The following is a 24,199-nucleotide window of genomic DNA, read 5'->3' as shown; positions in this document are numbered from 1 at the left end:
ATCCCATCTGCAGAGTACTCAAAGTAAGGCACAGTACTACAACAATAAACACTCCATGTACTCTGAAATAAGAAAAGAGGAACGGGAAGGGGGGGTGTGCAGAGAAAGAAGATGGGAGGGAGGGAGAGAAGGAGGGGAGAAAACTCCCTAAGCCCAGATGAGTAAAATTTGCTCATACAACCACTCTCTACAACCACTATAGTCCACAAACTGTCACTCAGAAAGGTATTCATGTGGTCAAAATGTCATCTGTCAAGTCTCTAATATGGTTCAGACACAATGCAAAGCACCAGGGGTACAAAGGGATTTGAGGAACTTACAGCTGTGGAGGAAGACACACAGATCACCACCTCCCTGTCTCTACCTCACCAGACACCCCGTTACAAAATGAAGAGCTAAGGTCATCCTGGCACCACGGACAGGAAAAAGAGCGGAGTCACAGCGGCAGGGACACCTGTACAGAAACCTCACATGAGCTGAGATTGAAGTAGGAGGATCTAAGTGGGTGGGGTTGGGGACTGGCCCAGGTTCGTGAGGACTTCAGCATCTCACAAAGGGTTTATAGGAACCTGTCTGTGGGTTTGGGTGGAGTTCCGGCTTTGTGGGGTTATTTTGTCTGTGAATTCCCTTTCGTCTTGTCTGTGACTATGTTTTGCTTTCATATGCCAGAACTTCATGTTCATTTCCAAAGCAGAATCACCGCTGGACAAAAGAGAGAGAGAGTAAGACTGGAGAGGTGGCTCAGGGCTTAAGAGCACAGCTCTTCTCCCAGAGGACCCTGGTTCTGTCCCCAGCACCTCATAACAGCTCACAACATCTATAACTCCAGGTCCAGGGAGTCTGATGCCCTCTTCTGGCTTCTATGGGTACTAGGCATAAAGTGCACAAACATCCATGCAAATAATAAACACCCAGACACATAAAATAAAATAATTCAAGTGGCAGAGGTGGGATAGGCAAGGAGAAATGGAAAATTCATAAGATCACATTTCTCACTGTCTGAGACTAAGCCTTTATTTTTAAGTCTTCTTTGACGGGTCATGCAAAAGCTGTGTTCTAAACATATCTTTTTATACTAAGCAATGCTTTGCAAGGAACATGCAATACTGTTTATCTCTATGCTTATATAAAATCAATGTCATGTGAACATGTTTATCCCTCATCATGCCCCTTCAGATATACAACCTGCATGAGTCTCCTACGCTAATGTGGAACATGGCCTCTAGTCGAAAAATGCAAAGGAACTTCAAGAAGGAAGCAGAAGTTTTAGAGGAAAACAGGTTAAGCCATTAGATAGACAAGTAGGCACTACCAGACTCAGATTTAGGGTAGCGTGTTTTCCCTTCTAACAAAATTATATTGGTGTCAGTTTGGGATTGTGTGTGTGTTAGTTTTGTTGTATGTCTGTTTTTCTGACCAAGTTTTGCTATATAGACCTGGCTGACCTAGAACTTGCTATGTAGACCAGGATAGCCTCAAATTTAGGAACCTCTAATTCCCAAGAGAAGAGTTTCCTGGCGCACACACACACACAACTGGCTCCTACTAGCATCTTTGATCTCTGCATCACACTGGCCTTCTTATAATTATTGGTTATAATGTAAGCTTCTTCACATCTATCTGAAGTGTGCCACGCACACACAACAGTGAACACAAATCACATCTATCTGAAGTGTGCCACACACACACAACAGTGAACACAAATCAAAGGCAGCTATTAACTTCTGGAGTGAGCAGTGTTATCCGGACAGCTTTCTGAACACACTAAAAACCACTACACTGTACACTCTTAAATGCAGAATTACATGGTATAGTGCACTGTACATGGATACTATAAAGTTAAAGGTCACTTCTAGAAAAACTTTAAAGCACTACAAAATACTATGCACGTCATCAAATAGATAACCAACTTATTTTACCAGACTCTTCTGCAATGTAACTGAGGACATTAAGTTACTTAGTGACTCTTGAGAACAGGAATTGGGGCACTTTTTTCTATTCTTTTAATTGACATGATAAGTATACATGTGTTGTTGTTGTTGTTGTTGTTGTTGTTGTTTTGTGTGTGTGTGTGTGTGTGTGTGTGTGTGTGTGCGCGCGCTTATGTGCACATGTGCCATAGCACACACATGCAGGTTGGAGAATCACGTGCAGGAGTTGGTTCTCTCTTTCCGTCACCTGGGACTCAGGGACTGAACTCAGGCAGACATCTTCGGCTGAGCCAATCTCCAGCCCTACTGTAGCATTTTAATGGATGTGTAACAATTGTTTTGAAAATGTTATCTTCAAAGTAAGCAAGGTAATGAGACATAATTTTAACACGTCACTGGGAGGAATGGTGTGTCTGCAAGAATTAAGACCCAACAGTCCCCTGGCTTCTCAGGACAAAAAGCCTAACCTTATCAACAAAGGTTTTCTTAAAGAAGAACTGGGTGGAGGAAATGGGATTCCCAGACAACTCATGCCATGCTTGTGCTGACAAAATCATAAGCACACAGAGTTCCACAAAGACTTAAGTCATTGAAGCATAACTGTTTAGAATTGTGGATCATTGTGTTCACTTGTAACTTTTGACCTTTTGTAACAAAACATGTAGCCAGGTAGTGGTAGCACACACTTGTAATAGCAGCATTCAGAAGCAGAGGCAGGTGGATCTCCAGTTAGAGGCCAGCCTGGTCTACATAGAGAAACCCTGTCTTGAAAACCACCATCCAACCAATCAAACAGTGGTTTTACCTCCAAGGAGAAACTTTTTGTTTATTATAAGAATCCCATTAGATGCTAGTCTAGTCAAAATCTTCTAACAGTGCTGGGAGACACCTTTCTATCAAGAATTATTTCATTTCTTCTGTCAGTGATGAGGACTGGGCCCAGGGTCTCACACCTGCTAAACACTGCCTCCCAACACACACACACACACACACACACACACACACACACACACACCCAGGGGGTAAAATGGTAATTTGGTTTTCAATGGTCTTTTCTTTCCTTTTGGCAAGAAGGGTTATTTGCTTTTTGTAACTGGGGAAATGAAGCTGTTACACATTCTTCCAAGCTCAGTTCTCTCTATTGTGGTTATTTTTCTTCTTTAAGAACTAATAAAGTAGAAGATTGCTTCTCAATTGTAATTCCTCCCCAGAAGGAAAACTTTCCTCCCACAAAGTCTAACGACTGCATCTGTGGCACTTAAATTTTTAACCTAAAAGTTTTTATTTAATTACTGGATTCAAGTTCAGCAAATTGTATTGACACTTCTGGCACTTTTTACGGAAACCAACTCAAAATGGATCATGGAATTAAATGTAAAGTGTAAAGCAATAAAATGTTGTAGAGTATAAAAATTCTTTATAATCACATTAAAAAAAATCAGCTCCAAATGGATCACCAGTGTGGTGGTTTGAGTAGGTTTGGGCCCTTATAGACTCATGTGTTTGAGTGCTTGGAAATGACACTATTAGGAGGCGTGTCCTTGTTGGAATAGGTGTGGCCTGGGAGGAAGTGCGTCACTGTGGGGTTAGACTTTGAGGTGCCCAGGGTGGAAAGGAAGCTGCTTCCTGGCTACCTAACTCTCCACTCCTCCAGCACCATGTCTGCCTGCAGGCTGCCACGCTTCCAGCGATGACGATAATGGACTGATCCTCAGAGCCTACAAGCCAGCCACAATTAAATGTTGTCCTTTAAAAGAGCTGCCTTGGTCATGGTGTCTCTTCAGAGCAATGGAAGCCCTAACTAAGACAACAAGCATGAATTCAAAACCAAAACATGCTTTTTAAAAGTAATATTAGTCTCCCCACGCAGGCGCTACCCCTGGGCTATGTACCTACCCCCAAAACTCTCACAAGAAAACACTGAAATAAATTTGCAGCTGTAGGCTAGACTTAGATAAACAATCAAATGCATATAACCAAAAATAATTCAATCAGCAAACAACAAATTGGGTCTGTTGAAATTATAAATATTACAAATGTCAGTAACCAGAAATTACAAAACACCTCAAGGAATGAGAAAAACAGTGTTGGCAAAGAACAGATCAAACCAAAGATTTACATCTAGAATGTACTCTATAAAAACACCTCTTACACCTCAATAAAAATAAAAAGTTTAAAAGTCAGTTTAGGACCAGGGGGGTGGCTCAGTGGGTAAAGGCACAAGCCTGCCACGGTGAGGTGGATGTGGGGGTCGGGAGGGCACATACCACAGGACACAGGATGTGTAGGGACAAGTACCTATAATCTCTACACACGAGCTGCCTGACATACACAGTCCATCAATAGAAACAAAGCAGACCATGCTTCATCAAGGGTAAAGGCCAGAACCATTTTCAGAAGTGGTTCCCTGCCTCCACACATGCAAATTACACACCACACACCCCCCCACCCCCCCACACACACACATGCCCCAAATAAATCTTCAGTTTTAAAATGAGCAAAGGAGGTAAACATTACTTCAAAGAATATGTACTATATTAATTATTTCCATGGCTCATTCAATTCAAGCTTACATAAATTGTGTAAGAATACCCACACCAGTGTGACTGATTACCAACCAATAAATACAAAACAAGCGTTAGCCTAGCCAGAGCACGAAGCATTCTTCTGCACTGAAAAGGAAAGCTAGACTCAATGGACACTGAAAACCACCCGGGTGAAAGAAGCCAGGCCCAGAGGCGGCTGCGGGATGGCTCCATTTCCTAACACGGGCAAAACTGCAAACCAGGAAGCACTGTGAACCAGCAAGCTGCTTATGGAGGAAGAAATGGAGAAAGGACAACAATGGGTCCAGGCTCCTTTTATCAGGTGACAAAAATGCCCATGTTAAGAAAAGTGTCAGCCATACAGTTCCATAAAGTGTTGTATCTTTTACATGAGTGCTGCATCTGTAATCTATTTCAAGGAAGCCAGTCTTTAAAATCACTGGGAGAAAAACTACAAACACAGTTGGGGGGGAGGGTGTGGGGCAGAGGGGTGGGGCAGGGAGTGGAGGGAGAACTTCACAGCCTCAGTGGTTCTCCTGGCTGACACTGAGGCTGACTCACAGGAGGGAAGGCTGAAATCAGACCTCAGAAAAATTAAACTCTGTACTGGCTAGTTTTGTGTCAACTTGACACAGCTGGAGTTATCACAGAGAAAGGAGCTTCAGTTGGAAATGCCTCCATGAGATCCAGCTGTGGGGCATTTTCTCAATTAGTGATCAAGGGGGAGGTCCCCTTGTGGGTGGGACCATCTCTGGGCTGGTAGTCTTGGTTCTATAAGAGAGCAGGCTGAGCAAGCCAGGGGAAGCAAGCCAGTAAAGAACATCTCTCCATGGCCTCTGCATCAGCTCCTGCTTTCTGACCTGCTTGAGTTCCAGTCCTGACTTCCCTTGGTGATCAACAGCAGTATGGAAATGTAAGCCGAATAAACCCTTTCCTCCCCAACTGCTTCTTGGTCATGATGTTTGTGCAGGAATAGAAACCCTTTCTAAGACAAACCCTCTTCGGAAAAGACCAGGGAAAGAGAATGAAAGAACAATCTGTAAACAAAAAGAAATAACTTGTGTTATCCAACGAAACACCTATGTGAAGCACTGTTGCTAAGTTCCCAAGTACTCCAGTGGCCTACAACACCTGTAACTCCAGGTACAGAGGATATGACGCCCTCTTCTGGCCTCCTCGGGCACTGCATGCATGAGGTGTACACAAATACATGGACACAAAATATGCCAACATATAGTAAGTAAAATAAAAATGAATAAATAAATCCTTTAAAGAAACCATTGGCCATGAATATCAGATGCCAGTCCCATAAACTCCTCTATGACACAGGACAGCATCCAGAGCCTGGTTGTCTGTGATGAACCACTAGGGCTTAAAACTGCTTCCTATGCCCAAATGTTAGCCAGAAAAGAAAGCAAGGGAATGGAGGAGCAGGGAAAACAAATAGGGGGTAGGGGAGGGAGGAGGGGAGGGGTAAGGGGAGGGGAGGGGAGGAGAGGGGGAAGGGGAGGGGAGGGGGAAGTGGAAGAAGAACAGAAGATATATACTGCCAATGGAGAGATACAATGTTCTTGAAATAGCAAAGACAGAGGTCAGTCAGTGCTCTCCAAGGGTCAGGGCAAGGAGAAGGTCAGAGACAGCTATGGCCAAAAGGGGTCACACATAGGAGCCATCTGTAGGCAGAATGATTCTAAATTTTGACTATGGCAGTAGTCTGTGTGTACAGATGACTAAACTGCTTAAGAATACATAAGCACAATCTCAATATGGGCTGTAGATTGTGCTGGAGTCACTCTCCTGACCCTATATGCTTATGAAAGATGCTTTCATTAGAAAAAATAGGAAGAGCACTTGGGATATCTGTGTTATTGGTGTTAAATACATGTGAAGCTACACTTATACCAAAATGATTTTTCAAAAGTGTAATTCAGTGTAAGAACCCAAACAAATGGTTTTTGAATTGTTTTGTTTTTTAAATACAGGGGGAATGTAGGCTTTCCCAACAGTGGGTTTTATTTCCCTCGGTTTCCTGTAACTCTACACCACTCCACCCTTACCTGCCTCAGCAGACCCAGGGGCAAAGGAGCGAGACAACTAGGGACCGAGTCCTCTGAACTGTGAGCCAAAATAACCCTCACACACACACGCACATAAGCAACCTATTAAATCACTTGCTAACGACAATCATAATGATGATGATGACAACTTAGACATACAATAAAGTAGAGAGGGACTATTTAGGACTAGTTAGGAGGGGCATGGGATCAGTGGGAGGTAACAAGACAGGGTAACATAGTGTAAATATGACCAAAGTACATCATGTACAGATAATGTCATCATAAAATCCAACATTGCTTTAATTAATATATGCAATAAAACAAGCTAATAAAAACAGTCTCTACTGTGATGCAAAAAGAAGTCCAAGACAGGGGGCTGGTGAAATGGCTCAGTGGGTAAGAGCACCTGACTGCTCTTCCGAATGTCCTGAGTTCAAATCCCAGCAACCACATGGTGGCTCACAACCATCCTTAACGAGATCTGACTCCCTCTTCTGGAGTGTCTGAAGATAGCTACAGTGTACTTACATATAATAAACAAATAAATCTTAAAAAAAAAAAAAAAAGAAAGAAAAAAAGAAATCCAAGACAGAAAGTAACACAACTTTAAAAAAAATTCCAAATTTTCTGCTCTTAACAGCAATAGTCACAATTTTACCGACTTCCTGGAAGAAGCCTGATGCTGTGCTTTACCTGTTTTTATATTCTTAGCAGTCCTGGATGTAAATGTAATCCTCTAAATAGACAATGAAGAAGCCAATGCCCAGACAGAACAGAGCTGAGGACCCGAGGTAACATCACGCTAAACTCCTTTCTAACTTCTTTGTGCCTCAACAGTCTCAAGAGGTCTGTAGATCAAAGGATAGCCTTAAATTCTATGTGTAATTCTTTCATATTTGTGTTATTTTAATTATGTGTACATGACTAAGAGTGTGTGCACATGAATGCAGTACCTGCGCAGGCTGGAGAAGTCGGGTCTCCTGGAGCCAAAGTTGCAGGAGGTTGTGAGCTTCCCAGGGTGGGTGATGGGAACTGAACTTGCATTCTATGCAAAAGCAGCGTGTCTGCTTTACCACCAAGCATCTCTGTAACCCCTCTACCTGTAAGTTCACCAAGATTCTACTACTCTAAGTCTCAAAGTTCACTGACATGAAGAGAACAAACCTAGTATACGTTCTACCCACGTACTTAAAGCATAACTGAGTAGTTCACAATACTCTCCTGCCACCAAGGAGTAAGGGCAGAGGAAGCATTTGGAACCAGGTTCTTCCAGCTCCGAAGCTTGTACTATGTATGTCTTGTCTCCCTATATACACAACCCCTGCTCCTGCTAATCCAGACAGTGCTGTTTAGAACTTCGAGGTTCTGGGACTTGGAGAGATGGTTCAGCAGTTGAGAGCACTTGTTGCTCTTGAGAGGACCCGAGTTCATTCCCAGAGCTTTCATTGGATGGATCACAATCTCCTGTTGTGATCCCACAACTCCAGCATGAGGGATCCAGCGACCTCTTCGGGACTCCCGGGGCACCAGCGCATAAGGAGTATACACTCAGATGTGCACACATAAGTAAAATAAGAATAAATCCTTTTTAGAAGGTCTAAATCATATCAAGAACTCATTTAGAAATACCATTTTGATAACTTTATAAGATAGGAGATAGAAATTTAAAACAGGGGCTGGAGAAATGGCTCAGCAGTTAAGAACACCGACTGCTCTTCCAAAGGTCCTGAGTTCAAACCCCAGCATCCACATGGTGGCTCACAACCATCCATAACGAAATCTGATGCCCTCTTCTGGAGTGTCTGAAGACAGCTACAGTGTACTTACATATAATAAATAAATCTTAAAAAAAGAAAAAAGAAATTTAAAACAAATTAATACTATAGTGCCAGGAGAAATTCCTTTGTAGTCAGACTTTTTAAAAGTATGCAGCAAGACAAAAACTATTCAGAAGGAAATCAGAAATGAGAGCAGAGGGATCCAGATGTTCCTAGGGCTGAGTTATGTGTCTTTTGTCTCTAAACGAGTTAGACAGGGAAGGATTTAAGCAAAGAGGGAAAACATACATAGCTTTTATAGCTAACTGGTAAGTTAGAACTAGGCCACATCTCATTTCTGTCCCAAAGTGCTTAATTTAGAACTCAACTTTAAAACAATCCTCCACAGGCCAGGTCTGGCCCTTCCAGTTGGCACCTGGACATCAAGCTTTTGTGACAATCTGGAACAAATGAAAATAGCTTTGGGTATTCAAACTCACATGGTAAAAGAAAGGTCATCTTTGAATTAATGCATCGGGGAACTGAAGAAAACTCCAGTCTGAGCAGAGAGGAGAGAGAAATTGAGGAATGAATATATGCAGTGAGTCACTCTCCAGAGCAGGGGACAGAGTCTGCGTGAGTTCACTGCCCCCTTACCATGCTTCCAAAGGCTCTTGGGTACCAAGCTATGAGCTGCTTCTGCTCTAACTAAACTGCAAATCCATTAAATTGTCTACTTATTCTTTGTTCAAGAACCTTCACTGCTAATCCACTGACTACAGAAAGACAAATCGGAATGTCCTTGTTTGGCATAATTTGACTGTCAAGTTGGCAGGATCTAGAATCACCTTGGGGACAAAGCTCCATCATCCTTACGAGGAGTTTCCTAGACTGGGTTAGCTGGGGCAGGATGACCCACTCTAAACGAGAGCAACACTGTTCGCTGGACAGAGCTCCTGGGTTGAATAAACAGGAGACAGGTGGCAGAACACCAGCATTTATCACGCTCTGCTTCCAGACTACAGGTGGCACATGACCGGCCACCTGCTTCTCCTGACACCAGACATCTCTCCCTTGATGGAAGTACCCTCCAACTGCAGCCAAAGCAAACCTTTCTTCCTTGATTGCCTCTGTCAAGTTTTCCCCACAGCAGAAAGAAAAGGAATGCACTGCATCTGTGCCTTTATTTCCTATTTTTCTTTCTCCTCCTCCTCCTCCTCCTCCTCCTCCTCCATTAGAGTCAAAAGAGCTCATGGGAAAACCACATTTTGTCCTAGCCACCATTACTAATGCCACCAGCATCTCACCTTCCCATCTTCCCTAAGGCCTTCCAATCTTGGGACCAGCTAGAGACTCCACTTCTGCAAGAGTTGGGTACAAGTATCTCAAGAAGCAAGAAACGCCTCTCCGAAATCGAATGTCAGTTACACAGGATGCTAAGCCATGGTGTTAGCTGTATCTTTCATCGCTGTAACAAAAAAAGTCCCTTAAAAGAGAGAGACTTTAGTGTGGCTCATGGTTCAGGAGATACACTTCATCTGGCTTTAAAGGTATGCTGGCTCCGGTGTGTCTGTTCCACAACAACTGGGAAGCAGAGAGCTTAGCCAAACAGAGCTAGCCTCTAACTTGTAAGCCCTGCCCTTCGTCCTACTTCTCCCAGCTAAGCCAAATCCAGAAGGTTCCTGGACCTGCCAAAACGCCTCCACCATCTGGAGACAACGTGACTGGTCACATGTGTGCTGGATATTTTGCACTGAGACCTTAACTACATCTCATTCTAACTCTCATACTAAATTCATTTCCATGTCTCCTGAAATGGATGAGATCTCCAGAGCAAAGACCTCCACAGTCTTAACCCACGTGCACGAAGAAACACATGACCTGACAAATTCATGTTATGAGCTTCAGCTAACAGGACTTAAAAGCTCTCCCATGAAGATGGTGAGTAAATGGCTGTGTCTAAGCCAACGGGAGGCGGTATACATCCACAAGAACCTGAACAATGTATTACTATATAAGACAAGAGCCTCTTCAATCTCATTAATCAAGACACAACAAGAGGGGGCCGGGTGTGTCTGCAGCCAGGAAGCAGTAATGACTGAAGAGGCACTGCTGCACCTGCAGAAACCAGCAACTACAAGGTGATTAACAGCAAGATCTCCTTGCTTAACTCCACATGAAATGTGCCAGCGCTGCACCCTGCAGCCTGGGGAAGAAAAGAATTTCCAGGAAGCCCATTCAAAGACAAATCAATGTTTGGGCAGAAATTATTTTCCTACTGTTATAAAAATACTAATCAGTGTTCCTCTCAATGCTGTCACTCTGCCCTGAGAATACAAAGTCAAGCTGTGCAGGCAAACACCATTTTTTTTATTTTTGAAACATAGTTCTGCGTGTATCCTATTTGTTCTCAGTCAAAGAAAACTGTGTGTTTATAAAGCAATATTACTCTATGCACTGACCTTTGATCTTCCACACACACACAAAAAAATCTAAAATCTCTACAAAGATAAGGACTTAACCCCTGTGTCCACTGAGTTCTATCTGTTCCATCCACTCCCTGACCCAGCAAGCTGGACGTAAGCCCACCATGCCTCTGCATCAGCCTCTCAAGGTGTGGGATTTCAGGTGTGCACCATCACACAAAGCTTCCAATTTCTCTTTCAGGTGAGAAGTGAGGCTATCAGGAGAAAGGAGTGGAGAGAGAAAGGAAATCTTGGATTCTGGCGATTGCAGACTCTCAATAAGTAATGCGAATCTCCAAATGAAATTCCCGACGTTCCATCTCTGCCTCTGCCTGGGCAGACTTGGGCTCACGAGGGTTAACCTCAGGCATCAGCGTGACTGGACTAGTGTGCTCAGGTAGCGGGCTAGGCCATGAGTGCTCAGTATTCCTTTCATAGGAACTTGGGGGAAAGATTCATATTATAATCAGTGGACCAAGAAACAGAAGAGCTTCCCTCCCTCCATACGTAGATGTCATCCAATTGGTTAAGGGTCCAGACAGAACAAAAAGGCAGAGCATGATGACCCCGTCTTCTGGAGTTATGACGTTCATCTTCTTTTCACAACAGTAACCCAAGTTCTCCCACCCTTGAACTTCACTTCAGGATGTAGAAGGGAATGCCCTACCCCCACCCCCTGGATCCTTAGCCATCAGACACAGCATGAGAAACACTGTTAGCTCCCCTGGTTCTCAGGCCTTTGAACTTGGACGGAGTCATGGTTGTCTTGTTCTCAAATGGTATGCTAGGTAATTTCTCAGCCTCTGTAATCATGTAAGCCAGTTCCTTGATGAACCTAGCTAGGCCCTAACAGTCTGTATCTCTGGGGGAATCTAATGCACTAACTATAGGGCTTGGTTTTCTTGGGGACTCAAGAACATTCAGGTGTGTCTTATGAAACCCAAGGCAAACTGGGATTCAGCAAAATCTCCCCAAACTGACTAGACACATACCCCTCCCCCGGGAGACTGCCGCAAACACCGTACCTCATAGCATTTCTGCAAAGCATTAAGAGGGAACACTTTAAGGGTGCCAATAAAGTAGGGAGTCCTCCTTACCATAGTTCCAAAACTAAAAAGTCTATGAAAGTCTTACAGAGAAATCAGTTTGCTTCCACTTTAGCCAGCTTTTCCCAAATCCTATTTCCATGGGATTGTTCCTGCCCCTACATTACATGCCTCAGTTCCTGGGGTTACAGGTGGCACCGTTACATGCACCTTTTAACATGGGCGCTAGGGATCCAAACTCACCCCCTAGTATCTATTATGTAGCAAGCATTTAACCCCCTGGGCCATCTACCCAACCCTTTGCCACATAACCAAGTCCTCCTCTCATCTGTTACATCTGCTAGCTCCACGGCCCTGCCCTTGCCTGGCAATCTGAGTCTGATGGCATGGCTTCTGCCTGTGTCAACCTTCCTACAACAACAAGGACAAGAAGGGTCTTCCCTGACACAAAGGCTGGCCAGCCTTCCTGATAAGATGGCAGAGCATTTCCATCAGGCTGGAGCTATGACACCAGGGCTATTCAACGAAGCAAGGGGCATTAAAAAAAGAAAGTAGTGTGAGTATTTAGAGACCAGAATGGAATATTGTTTGTTTAGATTTCCTTCTAAACACACACAGTTTCGCTTTAACAGCAATGGGGGCTTAAGGCCAAGGAAACTCATTTGTCTTTACAGACACCGTGTTTCTATCCTCATTTATCACCTCCCTAGTACATACACGTGTAACAGTGTCCTTTCTGTTTCTTGTCTTTGTTTTTAATCCTCTCTCCTTCTCTTGGCATTCAATCAATCGATCCGGCTGGTCTCAAGTCTCCCCAGACAATAACACATGGGAGAAGGTTCAGACGGTACAAAGCAGGGCTTTTTTTTTTTCTGTTCACAATTACTTTACTTTAAAATGAAGTGGTAACAACATCATAGATCCACTTTAGCAGTTCAGTTACCGAGTGTTAAAGCCTGAAGTAAAATTAAGAAAATTTTAAGAAGATTATTAAGAAAATATGTTCAGAAAGAGCTTCAAGCAGGTTTCTGTATCGATTTGATGCAAAAATACTGCTTCTGACTTTCAAGACGAAAGAAACATGACTTTTTTTCTCCAAGGAAAATGGCGTTTCTTTAACAAGCAGAATACCAACCTGCACTGGGGTTTTATAAAACACTGTCTACAGCTTCCACAGATCTTATTACCTGAAACTGTTTTTGTTTTGTTTTGTTTTTTAATTTGTAAAACCACTAAAAGGACAAAGGCCTTTAAATGCTTAGTATGTTCATGGTAATGTAAAAGCACTTGTTAACTGCAGCTAGCTTAGCACCTGCTAGCTACAGCTAGATTGGAGAGTCTATTCAGTAAACACAGATGGTACCCACCTATCCATGTGCATGGTTAGACTATGTACAAGGTGAAAAGGATGGGGACCCAGATTAAGGAAGAGATGGGATACTCTGGATATGAGGGTCGGCTGTGTAGTGGGAGAATCATTTAAGATTGTCTGCATCTGTGGACCAGACAGCAGAATTTTTCAGTGTGAAAACATTCAACACAGCCCCCGAATCTCAGAGATGACAATCAGATTCAAGGGCTTATTCAAGGTCATAAGGTTCATAAGGTCCTCAATGAAGAACCACAAGCCAGATCCAGTGCAGACAGCGGCTCAGTGCCCTGCCCAGCACTCAAGCAGCTGCACTGGACATTCATTTCTTCCCAAAGACACGCAACACATTCAAGTGCAGCTCCTTGCTTCCTAAAAACACATCCTTCGGAACCTTTCAAGGCTCTGTTTCCTTGGGATAATGGCCTGTGAGCAACAGACTGCCTAACTGTTAGAAATCAGAGCCAATTAGGTTTTCCTAAGTAATAAGCCATCAGGAGAGAGATGGGAGTCCTCAAGTGGTAGCTGCCCTGGAAAAGACAAGACACATTGATTTCTGGCTCAGAGAAGAATAAGTCAAGGGATGTACTTTAGAAAGCCAAATTGAGTTCTCTCCCAGGGTCCCTTGCAGGCCAGTCTCTGTGATTAGAGTAAAGCCAGAGGTGCCCCAAACAGTGTGAATGTATGAAAAAGGGTGCCTCTAAAACGGATTTTGGTTTTAGTTTGTTGTTAGTTTTGTTTTGTTTATTTTTCCTTCTCTTTACTTTGTTTTGACACAAAACCTCGTCGTGTACTTGTGACTGGTGTGACCACCTGAGCCGGCTGGCCAATGCCTTGCTCCCATCTCCTTGCCTCCGTCTCCCTAACACCAGGACTACAGCTGTTTACCTCTGTCCCTGGATGGTGCAGGTGATGCAGGTAGAAGCCAGGGTTTTCGGGATGCTACGAAAGCACTCGGCCAACTCAACCATATCCCAGCCCCTAAGAGATGACATAGAAAGAAATTATAAACTCCTAACCAAGCCAGGTACAGTGGCCCACACCTTTAATACCAGCACTCCGGAGTCAGAGGTATTTGGATCTCTGTGAGTTCAAGGCCAGCCTGGGCATTGAAACCCTGCCTGAAAAAGAAAAAAGAAAAAAAACAAAACAAAACAAAAAAACCTGGAAAGCATAATTTAAGGGTTTCCAGATGGGTTGGTATTTACATTTTTCTTTTGGTAGCATACAGAGTACAATCTTGTAGCGAACATTCAAGAATATAGGGGTGAGCCGGGCAGTGGTGGCGCACACCTTTAATCCCAGCACTTGGGAGGCAGAGGCAGGTGGATTTCTGAGTTCGAGGCCAGCCTGGTCTACAGAGTGAATTCCAGGATAGCCAGGACTATACAGAGAAACCCTGTCTCGAAAGAAAAAAAAAAAAAAGGGGGGGGGGGTGAAGGCTCTATTTAGGCACCAAATCAACCTCTTTATGTTCATAAGTTATATAGATAATATTATCTTCAGCAAGAAGGCCCTGCTGTCAGTTTGTGGAGAGCAACCTATATTTTTAGCAACAGCCAATCTACAGTCTGGATTGTTTAGGGGATCCCATGGGGTCATTGTGGCCAGTAAGTCAATTAGAGGTAGCTATGTAACCCAATATTGGGGTCTGGCAGCTTCATTCGGTAACGAGAGATGGCCAGTTGGGCCTCTGCCTCCCTCATGTTTTGGCAGTTTCACTATGATAATCCACATGTGCAGATACTTTAAGAAGCTCCTGCTGTAATAGGTTTCTGTGCAGCACCTCAATGGCTCTTACTTTTAGCTATCTGTCCCTGTATTCCCCACCTCCCTCTCTCCCACCTCCTTCCCCACTTGGTCCTCCTTTCCTCACCCCACTCATCCATTACTATCTATTCTATCTCACTTTCTAACAAGAACTATCTGTACCCCCTAGTTCCTTACTCTACACGGAACCTCTGTGTTCTATGCATTGTAGTATGATTCTCATTGACTTAATAGCTAGTAGCCACATACAGTACATGTGATAAGAGGACTTTCTTTTCTGGTCCAGTCTATTTGGTGTTCTGTGTGTTTCTTGTATCTTGGTGGGCATCTCCTTCCTTAGGTTAGAGAAGTTCTGTTCTATGATCACCTTTAAGATATTTTCTGTGTCTTTGACCTGGATTTCTTTTCCTTTATCTATTCTTATTATTTTTTAGATTTGGTCTTGTGATAGTGTCCCAGATTTCCTGAATGCTTTGTGCCAGGTGTTTTGTTTTGTTTTGTTTTAATTAACATCTTCTTTGACCAGGTATCCATATCTTCAATGTATCTTCAATGCCTGAGATTCTCTCCTCCATCTCTTGTATTCTGTTGGTGAGGCTTGCCTCTGTGGTACCTGTTCAAGCTCCTAAATTTCAATACTTTCCTCAGTTTGAGTTTTCTTTGTTGATTCTATTTCCATATTCAGGTGTTGAACTGTTTTATTCATTTCCTTCTACTGTTTGCTTGTGTGTTCCTGGATTTCTTTAAGGGATTTATTCATTTCCTCTTTTAAGGACTTTTATCATATCCATAAAGGTTGTCTTAAGGTCTTTTTCTTGTGCTTCAGTTGTTTTGCAATGCTCAGGGCCTACTGTTGTAGGGTTGCCGGGCTCTAGTAAAGACATATTGTCCTATGTACTTTTGATTGTGTTTTTATGCTGGTGTCTAATCCTCTGGGATTGGAAAGAGTATAATTCTAGTTGCTGATAGCTGTTCTTGTCTTTGTTAGGTAGGTGTTTTGTGCCTTGTTTTCTGTTTCCTCTCCGGTTCTTAGAAGAGTGTGTCGGTTGTGTGTTGCCTAGTAAGACATTCTTCTGGGGTTCTGATAAGTGCGGCCACTGGGGGTCCCAGGTAAAATGAGTTTCTAGGTATTGGGAGCTGACACTGCTATAGACAGATGTGTTGAAGTGAGGCTGAGGTGGTCCACAGGAGGAAATCAGGGGGTTCCACCTGGATCTGCTTAGTTAGTGCCCTGGGAATGGGGACAGAGGGTGAAAAAAGGCCAAGGCAAAAGGTCTGCTGCAGAGCTCAGATGGTACTGTGGGGCTGGGCTTGGAGGAGTACAGGGAAAGGTGAAGCTCTACAGTTAGACTGCCTGATTCTCTGGTGGCAGTGGCCGGTGAGCTCTCAGGGAGCACCCACTGGAGTTGGAGGCTGGACAAACCAATTACAGGGAGGGCATAAGAGGGAGAAGATCTGTGTGATCCAGCAAGGGGGGAGGGGGCTTCATCAGGTATTCTGCTGAAGAGCTGGGGGTGAGACAGGGGATTCGATTTGGAGGAGGAGGGGGAGGCAAAAATCTGCAGCTAGTAAGTAGACCTGCTTCCCTCGTCAGAATCAGAACTTACTTTTAATCCTGCTGCTCCTGATGAGAAGCTTGGGCACTCCAGAGCAGCACATGGAGCTCATTTAAGCAAAAGCACTCCAACGCACCCCCCAGTAAACCCGCGTGGGCGAGCGCTGTCCAAGGCAGGTCCAGGCTGCAGTAGGTAGTAGGTAGTGAGTTCTGTGTCCAGTATCTAACAACACTGCCAGTATGAAACAGAAATTCAGAAAGTGTTGATTTATAATCTATGCTAAAGTGGGCAACTAGAAGTCTGCTTCATACGGCCCTTAAATAATCAGGTCTAAGCTGCTACAGTTGTACCCATGCTTACAAGTGGGGAATTCAATGGCTATTTTTAAACTATTTAAAATAGTCTTAGAATTTCATGAGAAAAATGAAATATTTAGCTATGTTAAGGGGGAAGAAAAGGACAGAGGGGAAGAGGGAGGGCGGGGGGAGGGAGGGAGGGAGGGAAGGAGAAGTGGAAGGTTTAGAACTCAATTTTAATGTCTAATGCTCCCCCACTACAGCACATGCAAAGGTTGCATCAGACAGAATTTGCCCTACCATTTCACGTGGATGTCCCAGCATCCCCTGGTCAGTAGGAATTCCTTAGAGTCTCATTTTTAGAGCAACAAAGTACAATTGTGACTTTGACTCATTCATCTCCTATGTGAACCCAAGCTTCTCTAATCCATTTCAAAACCTACAAATTGGCCTGTGGATGTAGCTTAGTTTGGAGAGAATTTGCCCCTTGCACCACATAAGAAGGGTCTTGTGGCACAGGCCTGTAATCCTAGCACTTAGGTCGTAGAGGGGACTGAAAGTTCAAGGTCATTTTAAACCACACAGATGGTTAAGATCAGCCTAAGATAAATTAGGACCTGACTTTAAAAAAAAAAAAGTTTAAAACATCACAAACTATCACAAACTATTCAGGGTGGGGACAAGAGAACACAAACCCGTGGTACAAGTGACTACAAATGGCTTCCCTTCACAGGGTTATGCTACCTCAAAGTTTAAGCCTGTGCTAGGATTTTTTTTTTTTTTCTAAATTAGCTTATTAGCTTAGGCAATATCTTCCTTGGTAATAATACTAAGGGATTAAATGAGCTGACAAACATAAATGTAAGATCCACGTGGCTTTCAGAAACAGCAGATATAATGACGTTAAGGTCGCTAAGAACATTGGTGGCAATGCCAGAAAATACTTAGGTTTTTTTGTTTGTTTGTTTGTTTGTTTTTTGTTTTAAAGTCAGAATAAAGGCCAAAATACATACCTAAAGCAAGTGTGCTCACAACACGCACTGAGGATTTCTTGTTTTCTCAATGGCCAGAAGGTCTGTTTGTATGACAAGCTAACCTGATGTGTTTTCCTGGATGAGAGGTGGCTGTAAGACTCTACCTATGTAGACTAAGTTGCAGTGTTTGTATGTTTGTGTGTGTGTGTGTGTGTGTGTGTGTGTGTGTGTGTGAAGGAAGCTGATGGATTGGGGAAGGGCAGGAAGGATGTGCCAACAGGACCAAAGCTCTCTGCAATGAACTGGGAAATGTCTGTATGTCCATCCTTTATTCCCTATCCCTGATCAACTAAAGCAGCTCCTCCCTTAATGACTCTGCCTCCCACCCCTCTCAATGCTCAACCCCATCTCTGCCCGTGACAAGGCAAGCTGACAGGCTACAGCTCAAATCCTGTTCCAGTCTGTCCCAGCCCACCTGCGGGAGGAGAAAGGAGCTGGTGAGTGGCAAGAGTAAAAGAGAAAGAAGGGGGCAGGGCGGGGAGGGAGTGGGGCGGGAGTGAGGAGGGGGCAGGGAGTGGGTGGGGAGGGGACAGGGAGGGGCGGGGAGGGAACAGGAACAGTAGTTGTTTAAGAAAAGAAGTGGATGGGAAGAGGTGAACTCTCTGTGTTGGTTCCTTGGACACTAGGAGAAGCCTCCTCTCCTGTGTGATGGCTCCTTTGTCTGGAGAGCATCTATGACATCCACAGGAATTTCCACACAGAAAAGTGGAGGTGGTGTATGCTACTTAGACACAACCCCACCCCACCCCCAGCACTCCATTCATTTTGGGTATCACATAATCATTATCATTTAGGGGTGCAAGACAGCAAGGTAAAAGCTTAGGGACCCCAGGACTGCTACAGTGGTGTAAAAACAAGAAGGGGAAGGCAGCTCAGATCAAAGAAGCCCAAAGCAGGGGTAAGAGAAACCACCCAGGAGGCAGCAGGCATGCCTTTCACTGCTTTTCCTGGAGCCTGTGAATGGCATGCCTTGCACTCCCAGTGTGACCCCTATGCTCTGCAGTTACTGCTTCTTCCTCACCACGATTATCCTTGCCTACATTAAAAATGACCATTGTGCTGGGGGCAGAGAGATCCAGAATCAGCTAGAAATCAGGAGCGCTCTTTGCTTTGTTTACTTATGCATCTTTGTCGGGATCTTTGACTGCTCCTTGGTTATGTCTGTAGATTTCGAGTGGCCTACTAACCCTAACAACCAAAGGTCTTTGGGATGTTTGGGTATAGTTGGGTATAGTGATTCGATCCACCCCGTATACTAAAAGTTCCCTTTTATCCTTAAGGTCTGAGCAGGTTATAGAATCTAAGGAAATCATGTAGAAGACAAAAACTGCTCTACAGCATGACTGTTTGTCTCAGATAACATGGCTCACCCATCAGGAAATATGCTCTCCACTCACCAAGAAACAGTCCCTAACCCCTCTCCATGTTTTGCTTTCTTCCTGGTACCCATCCTCATCAAACCTACCTGATCATCTATTGTCTACCTGATCTGTGAACCATCCACTGTCTACCTGATCTGTCAATCACCACTGTCTACCTGATCTGTCAATCACCCATTGTCTACCTGATCTGTCAATCACCCATTGTCTACCTGATCTGTCAATCATCCACTGTCTACCTGATCTGTCAATCACCTATTGTCTACCTGATCTGTCAATAATCTATTGTCCCTATCTCCCCTATCTAGGGAATAAGAACTTCTTTTTAAGTTTTGTCACCATTGTTCCTCCCCATTTATAACAATGTCTGACACAGAGTAGGATTCTATAAGGGCTTTTAGAATTCATGCAGGACATTGTTCCAAATCTAAATATTCTGCTGTATTGTCCCCATGAAGGTTCCCCTAATTAGATCACGTGTCATGGCTTACAGTCTCATAGCCAGACAGTCAAGCAAGGCATGGAATATGTGTGCACGGGTGGGCAAAATAAGCTATGGTGTGGAAGTCTGGGAGACACTGAGTACCACATTCACATCAAAAAGCATTAACCCACTGGTTAGTTCTACACACATATCCTTGATATCCAGTATAAAGAGTGCAGAGGCCTATAAGAGAGCACAGTCTAATAGTCATCCCTTTGTCAACATTGAGACTTAACACATACTTTTACACTTTCTATGCCACCTTAAGAATATAGCTTCCGAGCTGGGCGTGGTGACACACGCCTTTAATCCCAGCACTCGGAAGGCAGAGGCAGGAGGATTTCTGAGTTCGAGGCCAGCCTGGTCTACAAAGAAAGTTCCAGGACAGCCAGGGCTACACAGAAAAACCCTGTCTCGAAAAACCAAAAGAAAGAAAGAAAGAAAGAAAGAAAGAAAGAAAGAAAGAAAGAAAGAAAGAAAGAAAGAAGAAGAAAAAGAAGAAGAAGAAAAAGAAGAAGAAAAAGAAGAAGAAGAAGAATATAGCTCCCTGGGTCTGAAGGCACAGATTTCCCCCAGTGTTTCAACTCCTACCCTTGAGATGTAAAAGACAATGAAGCCAGTTGCACTCAAAAGCTGAGAGCAAAGGACCATAAACCTGAGGCTAGCCTGGGCTACATTGGAATTTCCACACCAGTCTGAATGTCAGCAAAAGTACTCTATGGTCAAGAAGCAAGATGGGAGAGAGGGGAACTAAAAGATGGGAAAGGAAGGCAGGCAAGCAGAAGAATGTGAGGAGGGACTAGGAGCTCCTGAGGCTGGCTTTGGAACTGCTGTGTCACACCCCCCATCACTGTTCCTCTCCACTCTCTCCTCTCCACTCCTCAGCTTTGCTAACTATGACTGTCATTTCTTGTGAGGTTTTCTAAACCATGATGTATTTGCTCAATTATCTGCAGACTTACAAGCGCTTCATCAAATTAGCTGATATCTATTTATAGTTGATAATAAGGAGGATCTGTACAGGAGATCTAATGAAAATTCCTGAGTGAAAACTAAGCCAAATTATCCAATGTTGTTTCCCACCCAAGGATTGCTGCCATTACTGAATATATTTGTTTCAATGGATGCTATAAATATGCATTCTTTTAAAATGATGCTTTTAAATTAAAAAGAGAAAATCAGACTGAGTAGTGTCCAAAGATAATGTTTCTGTAATGTGTTTCAAATCCTATTCTAAGATCTTATTAAAAAACAGAGAACTCTGAATGGCAAAATGATAGAATAAATCTAAATAGACTTTGAATAATGAATCTATCAAAAGAGAATTCATCTGTACCTAGTAAACGCAATCACATAAAGTGTGCTTAGCTATTTTTAGCAATAACTATACAAAATTACTGAAGTTATCCATAAATTTTATTATTAATGCATCTCCATAGTCATTAATTTCACATCTTACTTCATTTACTATATTCAATTTACCAATTGTTTTGATGGCATATATATATATATATACATATATATATATACATATATACACATATACATATATGTATATATAGTGTGTATATATATACACACACACTTGCATGTACACCCACAAAAACATATACCACAAATAAATATTTAAAGATGTGTTAGAAATAAGGAAAGCTAGTCTACAATATAAGGATACAAGAATGCAATAAATAGATGAGCTAAGTACAAGGATTCTCTCTCTCTCTCTCTCTCTCTCTCTCTCTCTGTGTGTGTGTGTGTGTGTGTGTTTGCCATACAATTAACAAGCTGAGCCTTTACCATATTTAAGATGTTGTTCTAACTGTGGAACATAAAATGGAATTCCAAATGAAGGAAAGTTAAATTAAAATATGGATGTTTACACATTCCATAAAAAAGAGATTCAAAAATAAAAAGCTATACTTGAAATAAAATGAGTCTCAAAACAGGATGGAGAATATGAGCTCATCCTTAAAGGCACAGGAAAAAATGCAAAACTTGACAAATGAGGTTATATCACACTAAAGGACTCCACATCACAAAGTCAACGCTGGAAAGGGCAGAGACAATCTGCAGAATGAGAGAAAACAATCACAGCATATAGATTCGGGTAGCTGCTCCAAATATGCAAAGAACATCAAAATCTTAATAGCAAAAATTAAAAAGCCTAGCTGAACTCTGAGGAGTTCTGATACAAGCAGGCTCACAGGACGGACAGGCTCCAGTCAGATATAGCAAGGGCAGGCAGCACAGGCAGGACCACCATTGCTGCTCAGAGGAACACTCCCAGAACCCTCAGGACACAGGGGTGGCCTGGGACTGGAGCCTTCCAGTTCCTGTCTGCGTCCAGAGCTCATTCTGTACCACAGAACTACATACACAAATACCGCCAGGAAAGAGCTGGTTTCCCAGGAGTGCCTACCTACATACCTGTGAGCACAGGAAAGACCACCACTTCTCTTCAAATTCCTGGCTCAAAAGGGGCCCTCCCAGAGACATCAGGACACAGGAACCAAGGATCAGCTGGGGACAGGATCCTTCTGGTTTCTGTCTACACCCCAGAGCTGACCCTGTACCACAGCTCTCCATACCTAAATTCCTCCTGGAGAAAACTGGTCTCCCAGGAGTACTGACACACAGGCTTGCAGGAAGAGCAAGCCATAGTCAGAGACAGCAAGACCAGCTAACACCAGAGATAACCAGATGATGAAAGGCAAGAGCAAGAACACAAGTAACAGAAACCAAGGCTACTTGGAATCGTCAGAACCCAGTTCTCCCACCACAGCGAGCCCTGGTTACTCCAACACACCAGAAAAGCAAGACTCTGATTTAAAATCACATCTTGTGATTATGATAGAGGACTTTAAGAAGGACATAAATAACTCCCTTAAAGAAATACAAGAGAACACAGATAAAAAGCTAGAAGCCCTTAAAGAGGAAACACAAAAATTCCTTAAAGAATTACAGGAAAGCACAACCCAACAGGTGAAATAGGAACTGAACAAAACCATCCAGGATCTAAAAATAGAAATAGAAACAATAAAGAAATCACAGAGGGAGACAACCCTGGAGATAGAAAACCTAGGAAAGAGATCAAGAGTCATAGATGCGAGCAGCACCAACAGAATTCAAGAGATAGAAGAGAGAATCTCGGGTACAGAAGATAGCATAAAAAACATTGACACAATAGTCAAAGGAAATGCAAAAAGCAAAAGGCTCCTAACCCAAAACATCCAGGAAATCCAGGACACAATGAAAAGACTAAACCTAAGGATAATAGGTATAAAAGAGAGTGAAGATTCCCAACTTAAAGGGCCAGTAAATATCTTCAACAAAATTATAGAAGAAACCTTCCCTAACCTAAAGAAAGAGATGCCCATGAACATACAAGAAGCATACAGAAGTCTAAATACATTGTACCAGAAAAGAAATTTCTCCTGTCACATAATAATCAAACCACCAAATGTAAAAGCAGTAAGGGTAAAGGGTCAAATAACATATAAAAGCAGACCTATCAGAATTACACCAGATCTCTCACCAGAGACTATGAAAGCCAGAAGATCCTGGGAGATCTCATACAGACCCTAAGAGAACACAAATACCAGCCCAGACTACTATACCCAGCAAAACTCTCAATTACCATAGATGGAGAAACCAAGATATTCCATGACAAAACCAAATTTACACAGTATCTTTCCACAAATCCAGCCCTACAAAGGAAAATAGATGGAAAATGCCAACACAAAAAGGGAAACTACACCCTGTAAAAGCAAGAAAGTAATCTTCTTTCAACAAACCCAAAAGAAGATAGCCACACAAACAAAAAAATAGCATCAAAAAAAAAAAAAATGAAACAGAACAAAAACAGGAAGCAACAATCACTATTCCTTAATATCCCGTAACATCAATGAACTCAATTCCCCAATAAAAAGACATAGACTAAAAGACTGATACATAAACAGGACCCAGCATTTTGCTGCATACAGGAAATGCACCTTAATGTCAAAGACAGACACTACCTCAGAGTAAAGGGCTGGAAAACAATTTTCCAAGCAAATGGTCCTAAGAAACAAGCTGGAGTAGCCATTCTAATATCAGATAAAATCAACCTTCAACCACAAGTCATCAAAAAAGATAAGGAAGGACACTTCATACTCATCAAAGGAAAGATCTACCAGGAAGAACTCTCAATTCTGAACATCTACGCTCCAAATGCAAGGGCACCCACATTCATAAAAGAAACGTTACTAAAGCTAAAAGCAGACATTTCACCTCACACAATAATTGTGGGGGGCTTCAACACCCCACTCTCATCAATGGACAGATCAGGGAAACACAAACTAAACAGAGACACAGTGAAACTAAAGGCTTTTTAGAAATTAATGAAATTGAAGATACGTCATACCAAAACTTATGGGACACAATGAAAGCAGGAAAGAGGAAAACTCATAACTTTAAGTGCCTCCAAAAAGAAACTGGAGAGAGCTTACACTAGCAGCTTGACAGCACACC

General features: G+C 42.9%; 1 protein-coding gene across 1 annotated transcript in view; it reads right to left on the bottom strand.

Moving 5' to 3' along the window:
* Positions 1-24,199, bottom strand: part of Ppm1l (protein phosphatase, Mg2+/Mn2+ dependent 1L) — a 243,379-nt gene that overhangs the window by 155,653 nt on the left and 63,527 nt on the right. The window lies entirely within an intron of this gene.

Source organism: Mus pahari, chromosome 4 (assembly GCF_900095145.1).
Source record: "Mus pahari chromosome 4, PAHARI_EIJ_v1.1, whole genome shotgun sequence".
In the NCBI taxonomy this organism is placed as follows: Eukaryota; Metazoa; Chordata; class Mammalia; order Rodentia; family Muridae; genus Mus; species Mus pahari.
The sequence above is the reverse complement of the archived record's forward strand: the minus strand, read 5'-3'. Positions and strand labels throughout refer to the sequence as shown.